This window comes from Camellia sinensis, chromosome 10 (assembly GCF_055761805.1).
Source record: "Camellia sinensis isolate YWXY chromosome 10, ASM5576180v1, whole genome shotgun sequence".
In the NCBI taxonomy this organism is placed as follows: domain Eukaryota; kingdom Viridiplantae; phylum Streptophyta; class Magnoliopsida; order Ericales; family Theaceae; genus Camellia; species Camellia sinensis.
Window position 1 is genome coordinate 143,368,308 of NC_138970.1, and position 11,574 is coordinate 143,379,881.

General features: G+C 36.1%; 1 pseudogene; it reads right to left on the minus strand.

The window, feature by feature from the left end:
* Positions 1 to 4,131: 4,131 nt before the first annotated feature.
* On the minus strand, positions 4,132 to 4,779 carry LOC114315194 (putative plastid-lipid-associated protein 8, chloroplastic pseudogene; annotated as a pseudogene).
* Between the last annotated feature and the right edge of the window lie 6,795 nt (positions 4,780 to 11,574).

Here is an 11,574-nt window from a genome sequence, read left to right on the forward strand (position 1 = left end):
TTAAAAGATTTAAATAAATTATAATTCTATTTGATGCATTTTTTCATAATTAGTTAAAAAAAAAAAAAGGAACCTGTATGGTTAAATAAGTTATCACATGGTTTTTTGTTGGGTAAATATCCAAAATGCATTCAAAAGTTACAATTGAGTTATAATTAGGCTGGTAGGTCGTTTGCATATCAAAATATACTAATTAAAAATTGAGTAATAACCACTACTCTAAAATATAGCGGTTGAGAATGGATGTCGAACCACAAAGATTATGACAAGTTGCTTATAATTTAGAGACTAATTTGTTTGTGGCTTGAACATGAAATGATGTGCAACAAAATGAGAAAATTCTTAAGATTTTGAATCCACTACTAATCTTATAATTGGGAGTCATTATATTTAAGTTGTAAAAAATCATTGAATTAGATACTAAGACGTACCTTGGTCGAGTACACCATTTAAAAATATTTGTGTTTTAAAACCAGAAAGCCATGAATTATCTTAGTTTAGCATTGATCATCACCACTAAACTATCATTAAACTATGGTTGATGCATAATCCGTCTAACTAGATATGACTCGTCTAATAGTTTTAACACACAAGTATTGAAAACAATTATATAACATGTATTCATAACTAGTGAACACATAATTTGATAAAAATATTATTTACATAAAAATATAAAATTATATAACAGTATCCAAATCAATTAAAATTTTATAAAATTAAAAATTAATTATTTTAATTATTTAATTAGAATTTCATCTCAATCCTAAAAATAAAAATAAAAAATTTTAATTCCACGTCAGTATAAAACTACCACTCCACAAACTAAACACTCTCCCACTCTTTCCTACTCTTCTTGGAGCTCCCCTCTTAGCTCTCTGCCTCCGCCTCTTTGAGGCCTGCGGCCTCAATTTATAGACAGGTTTTGTAAAGCAAAAACAAATAAAATAACATTTATATATGTAATAATAATAATAAGTGTGGAAAAGTATTTTGGGAATGATGCCATGTGACCAAGATAACTCCGAGATATTGGCTAAGGTGCCACGTGGATGAGTCATGTTGTCGAGGTAACCATGGCATTGCCGAGATATTTTGCGGTAATGCCGGAATCCCGAGGTATCTGGATAAGAGACAAGAGTCCTAGAACAGAGGAGGCTTTCAATTTGGATAAGGATAAGGCTCATGAGGAGTTTATCTCTATCTAGCCCGAGAGTTTAGGATGAGCATTGAGCTTGAGTCCAATGGAGTAAGGCTACTAAGGGACCAGGTCACTGCTGATTATAAAACTGAGGCACCCTCATGGGTCAGAGGTAAGTTTTGACTTGTAAGTTTAAGTATTGTTTTGATATTTGTGAGAGATGAGGTTTACTGACTTAATCGTCGGAGTGCCCCCAGGTGGACGAACCACCACAGTATTCTCATCTTCTTGTTGGCAGGTAGTTGGCTCAATCTATTTTGTCGGTTCTCTCCTGCTAAGTTCCCTGTTTGGACGTTTATAAGGATGTCACCAATCGCTTGGAGGTGATCAAAACCGAATTCTTTTCTCTCTGATAGAGGTGGTCTTGAGTTCGCGAAGAAATTCCGAATTCATGATCATGAGCTATCCCCGATTCATGTAAAAATGATACGATCGGTGAGGCATGCGATTGCATGGATGCCGGTTTTTCGAAATCTAAAACTGCCCCTTGTTGAACCCTCTACGGTCCATCTATGGGAACTTAGTAGGATAGATGGCCAACAACAGAGAGGAAGAGAGAATTGGATATGACATCCACAGTGAGGAGAAGAAACATGTGGATCCTAACGCCAGAGGAAAGAACGAAAATGAATGAGCGTAGGAACCAAATCCTAGGGTGAATGATGTCGGCAAATGTGATAATCCAAAATATTTTTTTTAAATAGTCAGTGCATAAATTAATTGAGTAATAATTAGATTGGAGTGTTGTGAAAAGTTATGTGCGAAAATAGTTCAATTTTGTAATAATTTTTTTTTAAATATAATTTTCGATCTTAGAAATTATGAAAATTTTATTATGTTGTTCTTATAAGAGTCTAGCATGTTGGATAAAAATTTTGGAATTTAATGATGTGCATTTATTTTATGTGAATTTGCAGACTGATTGGTGTTCAGTTTAATTTATAGCAGAATTTGAAATTTGAGTTTTGGGTGTTTGGACCATGATTTGAGACAAATTTGTTGGGTCTATTTTGATATATAATTGGACCATGTTTGACTTATGGGTGAGACCCATGATTTAGATTTAATTTAATTTGAGTTTGTTTAATTATGCATGTTTAACTGTTTGGTTCTTTTTGATTATGTGATTGATAATAACCACTTTGGGAGTTGTTATTATTTATTATATAGGATTATAATAAATATTTAATAATTGATTTTATGGTGTGTACCATATGGTGAAAAATTATATATTTTTATAGTGAAAAAATGGGTGTATATTTCGTGATGAACAAAATATTATATTTTGTGATGTACAAAAATGTTATATGTAACGCCCCAAAGATTGGGCAGGATATATCTATTTATGCAATAAAACCCACCTGATAGACAAACACATATATATAGCTAACTAATCCATACACCCATTTCCATTAAATCCCAAATGCCAAATACATGTTGTTCACATCTCAATGCCCTAGTTTTAATCCCAAACATGCATTTTACAACAAGTATGAAATAGAAGCCAAACAGATAATAAGTGCCCTACATGCTTACAAATTTATCCAAGAATATTATTGGTTACACAAAATGGAGTTTCAACTCAACACAAATACAACCTTGGGCTTACATTAAACAAATAACAATTCAACAAAAATGAAGCCTCAGCTCTGAGTCCTCCTAAGTCAATGCCTTGGCGGAGGTATAGCACATGTGCCTAAAATGATTTCCCTTATAGGGTGAGCCACAGCCCAGTAGAGATATACTACACAACATATGAACAATGACAAGACTAAAGAGGAGTATGCTCATGATAAAACAGTTTACTTCTTTTTTTATAAAGCATGAAATGCTGAGATGTAACAACAAATATAAAACCATTTCCATTTTAAACCATATCTATTACATGAATACGAGCCCTGTGAATCTCTAGCCGAGTGTCTGCAAGTAGGCCCTAATGCACTACTACTGTCATTTTTACCAGTAAACTGGAAGGCTCGACACCTCCTACCCAAATTCACCAAGTATTCATCTTTTCGCAAACAAATACATTTCCAACATTTCTCAAAAATAGATACATTTCCAATGAAATGAATGTAATGCAATGTCCAATGCAACAAATGAAGAATGTTGTTCAATTTACCTAAGTCTCATGCATTTCTACAACAATCATGACTATTCTCCACCAATAGCCCAAAACAGATATTTCTAAACGGATATTTAAACAATTAAATTCCAAAAAAATTTCGTCAAATACAATCTATTCCACATCTCATCAAATATGAACAACTACACTAGTTTTCATATCACAATCACGTCCGATAACCTCTCAAGGTCCATTTCTAACCGTATCGGTTTTATTCCAACAGATACATTAAACAAAATAATATCGTTAATGCCCAAGAAAATATCATTTTTTTTCCAAACTCATTCTCCAAGCATTATTCAATTATGACATCCTATTTTGATCAAAAGCCCCCAAAACTAAATGTAGTTCCTTTGTTTTCTTTAAAAATGCTCTTTTGGTCACAAACTGGTAAAAATTTCAAAACCAATTGAGTCGAAGTTTGTTTTTGTTCAAATTTAAAACATAGCTCTTTCATAACCTTACAAACATATTCCAAGTTTACACTTTCGCAATTTGGGCATCAACTCTTTATTTTTCTCAAATTTTCCTTTTAAGCAAATAAATTACAATTTTTTTCAAAAATTATAATTAAATTATATACAACTCTAAACTCCATATAATCAAGTAAAAGTGCATAAATAAGTGTAGGAAAAATCCCTACCTCGGTCCAAGAGCTTTCGAGAAAATAAAAATTTTCGGCGACAAAATTTCAATTCGTTCAAATTAAATCGGAGCCCTCAAAACCCTCTACAATTTGATCTATGGAACTAGGGTTTAAAACTTGAACCTAACTTCTCCTTTAAACTGCCCTGAACATAGCAGAACCTCAGCACATAGATTGAGATTGAGAAGTAGCCCTCCAACGACTGTAGCTACCGGTAGCAACCTCAGCACTTCCATCCAGAGCCTTCAATTTTCCTTCCAAAGAGACCTCTCCATCAAGGAACCCGAAAGCAGAAAAGGATACTCTGCTCCTCATAGTATCAGGAGCTTTAACAAACTGAATCATTTCTTTTGTTTTGAAAACAAGACGGCCGAATGCACTCCTGTATCCACCTCCAGGTGATGTAGACACAAAACAATACACCACATCCCACTCTCCAAATATAAGAGGGCATTTTACAGGCTCATCAACACAAAATCTTCCCAATTCTTGGGCCACTTCAGCTACCTTGTTGTGTTCATCCCTTGTCAACAAAACTCCTCTATCTATTTGTGTAACTATGGAAAGAATGGAGTTGACTAGCTCATCGGGCCTGGTGCGTAGCTCTTCCTTGGGCTTAGATGATATCGATGCAGAAATTTTGGCGACTTTGTGGGACCTCCAACCATGACCACCAGGACGCATCGCCGCAATTCCGCTGAGATTTAGGAGTTGTTTGGATATTTCGGGTCCAGCTAGGCCTCTCCAAGTTGTGGATGAGGAAAAGAAAAGAGCTGAAGATGAAGATGAAAGAGCAGGAGACATTGCCATATCTACACCACCTTTTCTCTACAATCTCTTTTTTTTTTTTTTGTTTTTTAAACATTTTCCCACCGAAAGTGAGCAAGTCCCAGCTGGAATGTAACCACTCTCCCAATGTGATATATTATAAAAACGCTTCCCACTCAAATTTTCTTAGCCTCCCTCTCAAATAATTTTCCACCATCCTCATGTTGACCATACACGCCAAACAATCACCACCACATTTTTTTTTATTTTATTATTTTTTTTTGGGTCTTTACATTATATTTTATGGTAAAAATTATATCATTTTATAATTTATATTATAAATTTTAAAGATATTATTATAAAAAATTGTATTATATTTTTTTCTAAAAAAACTAACCCTTGGGAAGGCAACCCACGTAGGGCAGCCTCCCTTTTGTCCTCATTTTCCTTTTTTTTTTTGGCTTGCATTTGCAGAGGCACCTCTCACTCTCTCTCTCTCTCTCTCAAAGTCTCTCTTTCTCCACCTTTGATCGTTTCTCTCTCTTTTTCTTCCTCCATTGTTGCTCAATCTAGCCTAAAAAGGGAGTCTTTAGAGTAAGATTTTGCAAAAGTGTTATAAATGAAAGTCGGAGAGCTCGTCGCGATCTTCGCAACTTTTAAGGATATTGATATTTGAAACTTGATTTAGGAAAATCATCTTATGTTGATAATTTTGTTAAAAAAACAAAAAATAAAATTTATAGTTGCATGGGTTGTATCTACTTCATATTATGGTTAGATAATTTATTTTGAGAAAATAATGTTGAAATATTTATCTCATCCTTGAGTTTTGGAATTTATTTTTGAGAAAAATAAATTGGTATTGAGGAATATTGTGTAAATTATTGAGTTGGGATTATAGAGTTGTTTTGGGATTAAAAACTCTAAAAGTGTTATAGTCATGATATTTATGCAAAATAATATGTTGATGATTAGGTTGTGTTCATTTTTGTGAAAATGAAAATGTGAAATGTGGACTTTTGAACTCACAACCTTGAAAATGTTACCTTTTGACATATTTTATAATTTTTGAGGTAAATATCATGTTGATTAGGTAATTTTAGAAAAAATTGTGAAATTGTTATTTGTAAAGATTTAGGAAAAATTGGCTATGCATGAATGTGGGTGTATTTGAGAGATGAGACATGTGAGGTTAAGTTGGGCGTTGTTAATTTGGAAGATGGTGAAAATAATGGACTTACTAATTTGATGAATTAAATTAGTTTGGTTAATATTTTAAATCTTTCGTAATTAAAGAGGTGTTGTTGGGTTTAATTCATAACTTTAATATTATGAGATTAAAAGTGACGAAATTGGCCAAGTATGAGATTTGGAGAAATAAACGAGATTAAGTTGATGTGGTATGGTATTGGGTTCCTAGTTATACTAGTTGTGTAATGTTATAATAATAATTTCATACTTGAAAATTTTTAGGAGATATTTGAACGGTTTTGGCGGTCTTTGAAAAGAAAAGAAAAGAATGTGATTTTAGCTTGCTTGGAGCAAATAGATGAATTGGATTAAACCAAAAATGAGTTATTAAAACTTTTATTTATTTATTTATTTATTTTCCCTTAGTTTAATTTGATGGGGTTAATGTTGATAATTGGAAAGTGAGCACTCATGTTATATTTTATAATTATAGTCAAGAGGAGATTTTGATGTAATTAATTAAGTGCTGGAATATTTACTTATGCTTAGTGAGAGTTATGATTAAACTTGAAGATTCTGATATTTCACTTGCATGAGAAAAATGAGAATTTGATTCTATTTAATATTTGGGATGGGGATAAGTTTTAGAAAGATTGTAATTGCATTTCATTGATAAAGTATGTGAGTTAGAAATTGATGAAAGCTTGAACCCGTTTTGGTGTCATATGTTATTGCTATTGATGAACCTATTGTTTAGAAGTTTTGGTTTTGGTAACCGGCAGAGGATTACCATGTTGGTATTTAAATGAGATTCTTGGAAAGATAAGAAAATGTTTGATTTTGGAAGTTTTGTTGTGTATAAAAAATATTGTTAAATTGTCTTGAAAAGCCTAAGTTGGAAGTTGTTGATTTACATGTGGTAAATACATGAACATTGACATTATTATATTATCTCTTGGGATTGTATCATGGTATTACATTGATAGAGATATGGAAATTGATCACAATGGAGCATTGTGTGGTAGAATTGAAATTGGTACTATTTTAATACATTGTTACATATTGCATTGCCATTCTATTTCATTATTATCATGGATTTCGAATTGCAATTGGAAACTATTTTTTTGAGAAAGGAATTGTTTTTGTGAAACAAGATCATTTGAATTTGTTTTGGGTAAATATGTCGGTAAATCCAGATAGGGGGTGTAGTTTGATATTGGTTTAAGTTGGCCTAAGTGTCTATGGTGAAAGACCGAAAACACGCGCGGAGGAAGTATCACTGTCCTTCTGGTGAGAGACCGATAAAGTGGGGATTTGGTAGTGCTCAATATGCCTACTTGTAGACACCAGCCTAGGGATTACCTGAGTCGTATTTACCACCTTGGAATTATATTGAAATTATTGGATTAATGTGTTTTCAAATTGGCATTGTGCATAAGATTTTCAAAAGACGAGAAAAATATTTTGAGCCATACATGGCATATGCATTCATCTCATAAGACTGTATAAAATGTATTTGATGCTTTGTTAAATGCCATTATGAATTGTTTAATTATTTGATTCAATTGATAAATGAGTAATTGAATGAACTGAAAATGATGTCATGTTGCATTTGAGGCATGCTTATTTATTTAAGTTAATTAGTTGTGGTTAATTAAATAAATTGAGTTTCAGAGATTATGTAATAGAATTATATGGTTTTGACATGATATAATTTTACGTATATGTATGAGTATCTTTGTACATGTATATCTTCTAATGTTATAATATGAGATTATTTGGTAAGCTAGTGGTTGCTCACCCCTTGCCTGTACATGTGCACAGGGAATACTTTTCAGATTTGAAGATCAAACAATGGGTTTTACCATTTCATATGCGTAATGTAGTGATGGATTGTACTATTTCATTTGTTTGTTTGGCTGAGTGCTATCTTTTTATAAAGAGTAGTGTCATCTCTTTTATTGTAAGTCTCAGAGTATTTCTTTTATTCGTATGTAAATGTCATTGTTGTATCACAAGAGGGAACTTGTATATTTAATTATTCATCATTTCATCCAAGGATGAATTGTCTATTGTAAATGAACTTAATTAATGAATTTTGGTAATGTTATCCGAGTAATAAAATACGGGGCGTGACAACAAAGGACGCAATGACACAAAGAAGGAAGGCCGAGATGAGTATTGCAGTGAAAGTAATCTCCAAGTATGGAATGATAGATGCCTGAGAAGGGATAAGAAGATGAAGGACATGGCGAACAAGGTGACAAACCTACAAACAGTGGTCAACTTCATGATGCAAAACAACGTAATGCAACAATCATTCCTGTTGCAGGACACACCAGCACTAGTAGCCAAAACTGATGCCTAGAAAGGAGGACAGAGGACAGTCCCAATTGTCCCACAGCATGGCAAGAGATAGGAAGACTCACATCGGCCATCATGGGATGTCGGGCGAATAGAGTTAGTGTAAGGTGAGTCGTAGAGGACACCACGAACCAAGGGGACCTATGTCAAGGGATCTCGGCAGATCCAAGGGAAAGACCTCTGTTTTGATGCAGTGGATGAAGGGAAGTCCAAGAGAACGCACAACTACACTGGAAGTAGCACGCCAAAGAGACTGAAGTCTATTGATAGCTAAGCTCCTGGTAAAACGAAGGAGGACCTGAAAAATTACCTCCAAAGAAAGAGACTTAAAGCTGAGATCACATCTAACGTCTAGTTGAAGACACCATTCTCAATGGAGTTGGATACATTTGAGGTGCGAAAGAGATTCAACATGCCAAGGTTTCAGATCTATGACGGTAAGTCTGATCCAAACTTTCATGTTAGTTTGTGTTTGAATTCAATGGCTCTGTGGAGCGAGAACAAGCAACTGTTGTGCAAGATATTCCCGTCATCATTCAGGAAGATAACATTGGATTGGTTCTATAAGTTGCTAAAAGAAAGTGTAAAGAGTTAGAAAGGCTTGGCTAAGATGTTTGTGGCCAGGTTTGTTACAAACAAGTTGCAGCCGCTAAGGGTAGACTCCTTATTAGCTTTAAAGATTGGCAACGGTGAAGGGTTTAGGGCTTACGCCAAGAGATACTATGAGGTTTACAACTGGATCCCAGCTTGTAACTAGGCGTTGGCGGTCATTTCTTTCAAGAACGACCTGGATGATGATTGCCCACTTCGGTAATCACTTGCAAAAACGTTACCGAAGAGCATGAAAGAGTTCATGGCACGGGTTGAGAAATATGTCAGAGCGGAGGAAGACATAAAAGAAAAGAAGACACCAAAACCAGAAATGAGAAATGGCTCGTCGAAGCGAGGTCGAGGTAATACGGGCGTTGACAGGCCAAAAACAAGAGTGAGGGCTATGCTGATATTCAACAGGATATTCAGGATTCCAATCTATATGGTTCTGGAGAGGATCAGAAACCAACCATACTATAGAGCGTTGAAGAAGGTCCCTGATGAGTTCATGGGCAGGAGCACTAGGAAGCATTGTGCTTACCATAACAAGGATGGGCACATGACTCAGGGATGCAGGGCTCTAAAGTCACACCTAGAGGATCTAGTCAGATAGGGACACCTGAGAGACGTAGTCGATGAGGAGAAGACAAGGGAAGAGCATGCGAGGCTGCTCCAGGAATCAGCAGCACCGCCTCCACCACTACTAACACCACCACCACCACCACCACTACAGCAGGCAGAAGGACCTCAAGTAATCAATGTGATTCACTCTAAGGTCAATGAGAATGAAGTTTGAGGGGAGACCCAGAGAGTAAGGCATCTGTAGCATGTATATCAGGTCCAACAGAAGAAGCCTAGAACAAATGAATATCAGGGACCGTTGATTTCTTTTACTGAGATAGACTTGGATATGGTGCAACATCTGCATAATGATGCCCTGGTAGTAACTTTGAAGATTGGAGATTGCCATGTGAGGTGCATACTGATTGATCAGGGCAGCTCTTGTGACATCATGTATGTCAGATATTACAAGGAGCTTGGCCTCTACCAGGATGATTTGGAGCAATCTGACAACCCTATGATCGGATTCAATAGGACACCAACATGGCCTCTTGGAGCCACGAATCTAGACGTGCAGGCAGGGAGTAAGAAGGTAATAATGGAGTTTACTGTGATAGATACTCCTTTCACATACAATATCATTTTGGAATGACCTTGGTTGCATGTAATGAGAGCTGTTCCCTCAACGCTGCACTAATTGTTGCGATTCCCAATAGAATAGGGGATTGAAGAGGTACAAGGAGACCAAATACAAGTGAAAAATTGTTCCATGGTCGCAATGAAGTACACCTGTAATGTAAGGGAAGCAGAAAGTACAGAGATTGAGAGAGAAAACCACGAGGCCTTGGATGTCGGCAAAAAGCCTGTCGACAAAAGCGAAGAACCTTTGAAAAAGGTTTTGGTGCAAGAAGGTAATGATGAACGATTCTTCTTTCTCGGCTCTGGCTAAGTCGAGGAAGAAGAAAGAGAACTGGAGGCTTTCTTATAGGAAAACATAGAGGTGTTTTCTTGGACACTGTATGAGATGCCGGGGATTAGCCTCGAGGTCACCTGTCATAGACTTAATGTGGACAAGTCGGCTAAACTAGTCGTCTAGAGAGCAAGGAAGCTGACATTGATACATGTGCAAGCAGTTGAGGAAGAAGTAGTACTAGAGGCACAAGCCATCAAAGAAATAAATTATCTTACTTGGTTGTCCAATACAGTGGTGGTAAAGAAGAAACATAGAAAGTGGAGGGTCTGCGTGGACTTCACAAGCTTGAACAAGGCTTGCCCCAAGGATAGTTTCCCACTGCCCAAGATTGATCAGCTGGTAGATACCACATCGGGCCATGAGAGGATGAGTTTTCTGGAAGCATACAAAGGTTATCACTAGGTAACAATGTGTCCAATACAGTGGTGGTAAAGAAGAAAAATGGAAAGTGAAGGGTCTGCGTGGACTTCACAAGCTTGAATAAGGCTTGCCCCAAGGATAGTTTCCCACTGTCCAAGATTGATCAGCTGGTAGATGCCACATCGGGCATGAGAGGATGAGTTTTCTGGACGCATACAAAGGTTATCACTAGATAACAATGTATGCACCAGATGAAGAAAAGACAGCATTCATCACTTCTAAATGACTTTATTGCTACAGAGTAATGCCTTTTGGGTTGAAGTTTGCAGGAGCTACATACCAAAGACTAGTCACCAAGATGTTGAAACATCAGATTGGGAGGACAGTAGAGGTCTGCATAGACAATGTGGTTATTAAAACCAAGGAACCTGGGAACCTTTTGGCCGACCTAAAGAAGGTCTTTGACATATTGAAAACATATCGGCTTCGACTTAATGCCTCGACGTGCTCATTTGGAGTTGGATCCCGGTAAGTTCCTGGGGTAGTTGGTTACCAAGAGGGGTATTGAAGCGAGCCCAAATCAGATCAAGGCCATCCTTGACGTGAAGAGCTCGATCACAGACAAACAAATCTAGATTTTGATTAGAAGGGTAGCAGCCCTGAACAGGTTCATTAGTTAAAGTTCAGATAAATGCAAATAGTTTTTTGGCTTATTGAAGAAAGCCACAAACTTTTTGTGGACAGAAGAATGTGAAGTCGCCATGGCCAACTTGAAGAAATACCTAACAACTCCACCA